Source organism: Somniosus microcephalus, chromosome 4 (genome assembly GCF_052327205.1).
Source record: "Somniosus microcephalus isolate GS21.2 chromosome 4, FLI_Smic_1.0, whole genome shotgun sequence".
Lineage (NCBI taxonomy): Eukaryota > Metazoa > Chordata > Chondrichthyes > Squaliformes > Somniosidae > Somniosus > Somniosus microcephalus.
The window spans coordinates 23,488,305-23,495,824 of record NC_140990.1 but is presented as its reverse complement, the minus strand read 5'-3'; the positions used below and the strand labels follow the sequence as shown (position 1 = coordinate 23,495,824).

The following is a 7,520-nucleotide window of genomic DNA, read 5'->3' as shown; positions in this document are numbered from 1 at the left end:
TTTACAAGGTTTCTCATCAGTGTGACCTCTCTGGTGTCTTATCAGGTGACATGGCCAAGTGAATCCCTTCCCACACACGGAGCAGGTGAACGGCCTCTCTCCAGTGTGACTGCATTGATGAGCTTTCAGCTGGGACGGGGAACTGAATCCCTTCCCACAGGCCCCACATTCCCACGGTTTCTCTGTGGTGCGGGTGTCCTTGTGTCTCTCCATGTTGGACGATCAGTTGAAGCCTCGTCCACACACAGAACATGTGTATGGTTTCTCCTCGCTGTGAACGGTGCAATGTTTTTTCAGGCTGTGTAACTGGTTAAAGCTCTTTCCACAGTCAGTGCACTGGAACACTCTCACTCGGGTGTGTGTGTCTCGGTGCTTTTCCAGTCACACTGATGTTTGACATCTTTTCCCACAGACAGAACAGACAAACATTTCTCCTTCCACATTCAAAGGCCAATGATATTCGGATCCTGATGAATCGAGTGACTGTCAGATCTTGTTGTGATGTTTGGCTTGAGTTTCCTGACTGCAATTTCAGCCTTCAAATACCTGTAAAAGGAGTTTACAAAAGTCATCACTCTAAGTACAGGCTAGAAATTCAGAACGGATGGAACATTTTTTCCTCTCTTGTTCCCCCGTCCCACACACTCTCCCTCCTCCCTGTGCTGAAATCCAAATCCATCGCACCATCTCCAACATTTCTTTCCTCCACTCCCAGTTTTCTCCCTCCCTCTGTTCTGGTTGGGTTCAGTTCTCCACCCGCTGTGGGGACTTGACATCAGCTGCTGAAACCCTGGTCTGTGCCTTTGACACCTCCAGACTTCATTACACCAATGCTCTCCCAGCTGGCCTCCTCCTTCCACCCTCTGTAAAACCGCCTGTCTCTGCCCCTGTCTCAGCCCATCAGCTGCTGAAACCCCGGTCCGTGCCTGTGTCACCTCCAGACTTCACTACACCAATGCTCTCCCAGCTGGCCTCCTCCTTCACCCTTTGTTTGTCTGTTCTGTCTGTGGGAAAAGATGTCAAACATCAGTGTGACTGGAAAAGCACCGAGACACACACACCCGAGTGAGAGTGTTCCAGTGCACTGACTGTGGAAAGAGCTTTAACCAGTTACACAGCCTGAAAAAACATTGCACCGTTCACAGCGAGGAGAAGCCGTACACATGTTGTACTGGATTATTGTCTCTGCCCCTGTCTCAGCCCATCAGCTGCTGAAACCCTAGTCCATGCCTGTGTCACCTCCAGACTTTACTACACCAATGCTCTCCCAGCTGGCCTCCTCCTTCACCCTCTGTAAAACCGATTGTCTCTGCCCCTGTTTCCGCCCATCAGCTGCTGAAACCCTGGTCCGTGCCTGTGTCACCTCCAGACTTCACTACACCAAGGCTCTCCCAGCTGGCCTCCTCCTTCACCCTCTGTAAAACCGCCTGTCTCTGCCCCTGTCTCCGCCCATCAGTTGCTGAAACCCCAGTCCGTGCCTTTGTCACCTCCAGACTTCACTACAACAAGGCTCTCCCAGCTGGCCGCCTCCTTCACCCTCTGTAAAACCGCCTGTCTCTGCCCCTGTCTCCGCCCATCAGCTGCTGAAACCCTGGTCCGTGCCTATGTCACCTCCAGACTTCACTACACCAAGGCTCTCCCAGCTGGCCTCCTCCTTCACTCTCTGTAAACTTGAGCTCATCCAAACCTCTTCTGCCGTATTTTAACTCGCACCAAGTCCTGTTCAACTCGCACCCCTGCGCTCACCGACCTACACTGGCTCCTGGTCCAGCAATGCCTCAAGTTTAACATTGTCATCCTTGTTTCCCAGTAATACACAAAATCAACTGCACTACCCTCATTAACCCTCTGTTACTTCATCAAAGAACTCAATCAAGTTAGTCAAACAAAATTTACTTTAACAAATCCGTGCTGAGTTTCATTTATAACCCCATATTTTTCAAATGCCAATCAATTTTGTCCCGGATTATTGTCTCTAATACTTTCCCTTACTGATGTTAAACTGACTGGCCTGTAGTTGCACAGTTTATCCATCTCTCGCTTTTTAAACAGGTGTGTAATATTTGCAGTCCTCCAGTCCTCTGGCACCACCTCCATATCGAACGAGGATTGGAAGATTGTGGCCAGAGCCTCCTTAATTTCAACCCTTACTGCCCTCAGTAACCTAGAATGCATTCCATCCATCTGGGTGCCTTTTCTACTTTGAGGCCAGCCAACCTGTTAAGTGCCTCCTCTTTATCTATTTCTATACTATGCAAAATCGCTACTACCTCCTCGTTTACTGCTACATTGGCAGCATCCTCTTCTTTAGTAAAGACAGATGCAACGTACTCATTTAGAACCTCAATCATGCCCTCTGCCTCCACAAGAATATCTCCTATTTGGTCCTTAACCACCCCCACCCTTCCTTTGACAACCGTTTTCCTATTTCAGGAATTTCTCCCCCTCAGTGACCTTTACAGTGTTACTATCACAGTCTATATTCGGATAATTGAAACCCCCCATTATCACTAGACTGTAGTTCCTGCATCTTTCTGTAATTTGCCTGCAAATTTGCTTCTCTATCTCCTTCCCACTATATGATAGCCTATAGTATACACCCAGTAGCATAATAGTCTTCTATTGTTCCTTAAATCTAAACAAATAGCTTCTGTTTTGGACCTCTCACATACATCATCCTCTCCAGTGGTATAATACTTTATTTGATCAATACTGCCACCCCATTTTCCTTCCCTGAATATCTGGTAGCTAGGAATATTGAGTTCCCAATCCTCCCCTTGTTTGAGCCAGGTCTCTGTCCTTGCCACTTTATCAGAGTCCCATGTGGCTGCTTGTGCCTGCAGTTCACCAATGTTATTTACCACATCCCGTGCATTTACGCACATGCACTCCAAAGCCATCTTAGACTGCCTCGCATTTGGCCCCTGTCTGATTCTTCCTATTTCTGAATGATTCTTTACTCTACTGATATTTCTCTCTCCCAATTCTCTGTGCACTTTGTTTCACCTCTCTAATGTTCCATCGTGGTGCCCAACCCCTAATGATGGTCAACAACAGTGTTCCTAGCAAGGATCCCTGCAGGACACCACTTCTCACTTTCTGCCACTCCGAGAAACTTCCCAGAACTTCTACCCACCGATTTATTTTTTTGTAGCGGAATTTGCATCCATTCTGCTCACCGGCCCTTGAATCCAAACAGCCTGATCTTAGCCAACTTGTGGATTGTCCATACTGCAGGTCCGGACACTGATTTTTGAAAATTATTTATTCATTAATTTTGATTATTGCCCCCTCCGGCCCAAACTTCGATGTGAGAAAAACATCTGTTCCCCAATTGGGGCTTTCAATGGCGGTGGATTAACCCAGAATCCCCCGGGCGAGGGAACGTGCCCTATCAATGACGACAGGCGCCCAGTGCGGCGGCGCAGTAACTGTGTGTGCTCTGAGCATACGCAGTGCGAATGGTGGCGCTGGCTTGAGCGGAACAGACGAGTCAGCGGCCGGGAGGCGGAAGGAGATTGTGGACGCAGGGGACGGATTGGACCCGCGGGTGGGTTTAAAAGCTTTATAAACACCCGGTGTAGGCCTGAGGCTGCGAATAAGAGCCCACAGGCCCGGTCAGTAACCGCCCGAGTGATCCGGGTCACTGGCAGCCATCTTGGACAGGGCGGGTCTCACGGCGCATGCGCGGTACTTTGGGCAGGAACAAAGAGTGGGCGGGGCTTCAGGGTCTCTGTCAGTTTGATTGGTCCACATGTTTCTCCCATATTAATGGCCCCTGAAAGGGAGCCTTTGTTGGGCTGATTCTTGTTTGGTGACCCTGGGGCAACCCAGTCTCACCCTATTGGTCCATCCAAAAAGGCCCAGTGACCAGCAGAGAAAATCAGCAGCTCATTGATTTTATTCTCACTCTGCACACAGCGGGTGGAGAACTGAACCCAACCAGAGTAGAGGGAGGGGGAAAACTGGGAGTGGAGGAAAGAAATGTTGGAGATGGTGCGATGGGTTTGGATTTCAGCACAGGGAGGAGGGAGAGTGTGTGGGACGGGGATTTACAGCTTTGGGGGAACAAGCGAGGAAAGAATGTTCCATAGAAACTAGAATTGTCTGTTCTGAATTTCTATCCTGCACTTACAGTGATAACTTGTGTTTTTACAGGGTATTAGAAGGGGAGGATTTACAGACAGGAAACTGAAACCAAACATCATGTCAAGATCTGACAGAGTCACTCGATTCATCAGGACCTGAATATCATCAGCCTTTGAATGTGGAAGGAGAAATGTTTGTCTGTTCTGTCTGTGGGAAAAAGTTTCAAACACAGTGTGTGACTGGAAAAGCACCGGGACACACACACCCGAGTGTCCCGTTCTGGTTCAATGCCGCATCCCAGCTAGAAACTCATATACGCAATCACACTGGGGAAGAGACCGTTCATCTGCTCCGTGTGTGGGAAGGGATTCGCTCAGTCATCCAACCTGCTGAGACACCAGCGAGTTCACACTGATAAGAAACCTTTTAAATGCTCTGACTGTGAGAAGTGTTTTAAAAGCACAAGGGATCGGCAGACACACCAAGGCACTCACACTGGGGAGAGACCGTTCACCTGCTCCATGTGCGAAGGGATTTATTCGGCCATTCCACCTGCTGAGACACCAGCGAGTTGATACGTGACTACAGGTGTTGGATTCTGCTGTTAATTGCATCCAGGACTGAACCATGTTTCTGACAGTTGGGGTTTGTTTCTGCTGATTTTAATAACCCCTATAACTGGGCTGTAGATTAATATTCTGGATAGATGTCAAATAAATCAGCTTTGTTTTAAACACATTGTTGTAGATTTTTGTCTTTTCCACCTGAGTGTTCAGCATCACCTGGCTGGAGCTCAAAGGACAATCTGGGGGGAGGATCGTACGGCGGGAACAGAACTTCAGCCTGGACACAGTCCTTTAGGGCCACACTGAGAGGGGCAAACGGCACTTTGATCTTTCTCGTCTCTCTTCACTGACAGCAAAGTCGCCGTGCGGGTTAATCCTGAGGTGTGTAAAAAAATGTGTCCCAGCCGCTCTCTTCCGTGGTTCAGAGCTCCTAGGCACGGAACAGAAGGCGCCATTACAACTGTGTTTAGAGTCGGGAAGAACAACGGTGAATGCTGGAAACATGCTGTCAAATCAGAGATTGGTGTCAAACTGCGATTGGTTCCTGACAAAGTGAAACAGGTTTAAGTTTCTAGTCTAAAAATGATTGTGGTAATTATTCTATGTAGATTTAACGTGTTTGTGTGACAGTCCTGAGTCTATCATTTTAAGGCAGGCATTTACTCATTTAACATAAACCCATTTAAAATAAATAGTTTAAAGTCTGCATTAAAATAGCAGAGGGAGGAGTTCACAGGAGCCTGTTAACTGCGGGTACAATTATACAACAGACATTTGATCTCCAGATAAAGAAGGATCTGCAGTGTTTACAGGAATTCCCTGTTATATTGAAGTGCGAGTGTTAGACACCAGGATAAGTAAAAATACACAACCCGGAATATCCACGGGGGTGCGATCCCGACAGTTACTCTGGGATCACTCCTGCTGTGGAACTCCACCGCTGACCCTGCTGAAGGTTGTAGGCTCAGGGAGTGGGGCCTCCAGGAGTGGACGGTAAGAAGATCAGATTTAATATGAAATAGTAATCATAAAAGTAAAGTCTTGCTTTGTTTTGTTTACATGTATGTTTAATATTGTGGACTTTGTATTAAAATCCGTTTCTAGTGAACTATTGGCTTGTAATCACCTCAGACAGAACAGGCTCTAATTATCTCTTTTAAGATGAAATAAACCGCCTGCTATTTAATTATAATTTGGAGTTGATTGTTTGTGCCCCTTTTAAAAAGGGGGCTCTCTGGGTAATGTGACATCGATTGATGACAATGTCATTCTAATTGGGATTTTAAAAGAGTTTTACATCCTCTCGTGCCTCCCAGGCTTGGCAATTATCAAAGGCTGAGTTCATGGATACAGCTTGTTAGATTATGAGTCTTGCTATAAAACTATAACTATATCAACTATTCCTTTGTAGAATCTCCCATGTGAATCTTTTGCACTCATTTATTATATGAGTTGTATTTTTGCAGAATCGACATCTTAAAAATAAAGCCTGTGCTCAGGGGGATTAAGGTGTGTGGGGTGTTTCATTGGAGATCTCGAACTCAACTAGGAATAGCATAAAAGCTCATGAGGATTGTAAGCAACTTCAGTCTGACATACACTGGAGATTGGTGTCAGTGACTGTGGGGCTGGTTTATATCAGACAGGAGGAGATTGGTGTCAGTGACTGTGGGGCTGGTTTATATCAGACAGGAGGAGATTGGTGTCAGTGACTGTGGGGCTGGTTTATATCAGACAGGAGGAGATTGGTGTCAGTGACTGTGGGGTTGGTTTATATCAGATAGGAGGAGATTGGTGTCATTGACTGTGGGGCTGGTTTATATCAGACAGGAGGAGATTGGTGTCAGTGACTGTGGGGCTGGTTTATATCAGACAGGAGGAGATTGGTGTCAGTGACTGTGGGGTTGGTTTATATCAGACAGGAGGAGATTGGTGTCAGTGACTGTGGGGCTGGTTTATATCAGACAGGAGGAGATTGGTGTCAGTGACTGTGGGGTTGGTTTATATCAGACAGGAGGAGATTGGTTTATATCAGACATTGATTTATATATTGCTAGTTGAGTTCGAGATCGCCGATGAAACACTCCAAATACTTTAATCCCCGAGCACAGGCTTTATTTTTAACATGTAGGTTCCACAATAATACAACTCCTAAAACAAATAAGTGCAAAATATTCATATGGGAGTTTCTACAAAGGAATACTTATTATATAGCAAGACTCATAATCTAACAAGCTGTATCCATGAACTCAGACTTTGATAAGAGCCAAGCCTGGGAGGCACGAAAGGATGTTTGGCTCTTTTAAAATCCCAATTAGAATGACATTGTCATCAATCGATGTCACATTGGGCTTATATTCGCTAGAGTTTAGAAGAATGAGAGGGGATTTTATTGAAACTTATAAAATTCTAACAAGCCTAGACAGACTAGATGCAGGAAGGATGTTCCCGATGGTCGGGGAGTCCAGAACCAGGGGTCACAGTCTAAGGATAAGGGGTAAGCCATTTAGGACAGAGATGAGGAGGAATTTCTTCACCCAGAGAGTGGTGAACCTGTGGAATTCTCTACCACAGAAGGCAGTAGAGGCCAATTCATTAAATATATTCAAGAAGGAGTTAGAGATATTAAGGCTAAAGGGATCAAGGGATATGGAGAGAAGGCAGGGACAGGGTACTGAATTTGGATGATCAGCCATGATCTCATTGAATGGCGGAGCAGGCTCGAGGGGCCGAATGGCCTACTCCTGCTCCTATCTTTTATGTATCTATGTATGAAAATGAGATTGGCAGAGAGAATATGAGAGTAGAATGGCGGTTAACATTAAAGGGAACCCAAAAATGTTCTACCAGCATGTAAACAGTAAG

The 7,520-nt window shown here is 46.3% G+C and overlaps 1 long non-coding RNA gene across 1 annotated transcript; it reads left to right on the top strand.

Moving 5' to 3' along the window:
* Positions 1-3,434: 3,434 nt before the first annotated feature.
* LOC147118422 (uncharacterized) lies at positions 3,435-5,763 on the top strand. Its single transcript, XR_015077907.1, has 2 exons — positions 3,435-3,550; positions 4,159-5,763. It is a non-coding gene; the product is annotated as an uncharacterized LOC147118422 (long non-coding RNA).
* The last annotated feature ends 1,757 nt before the right edge of the window (positions 5,764-7,520 follow it).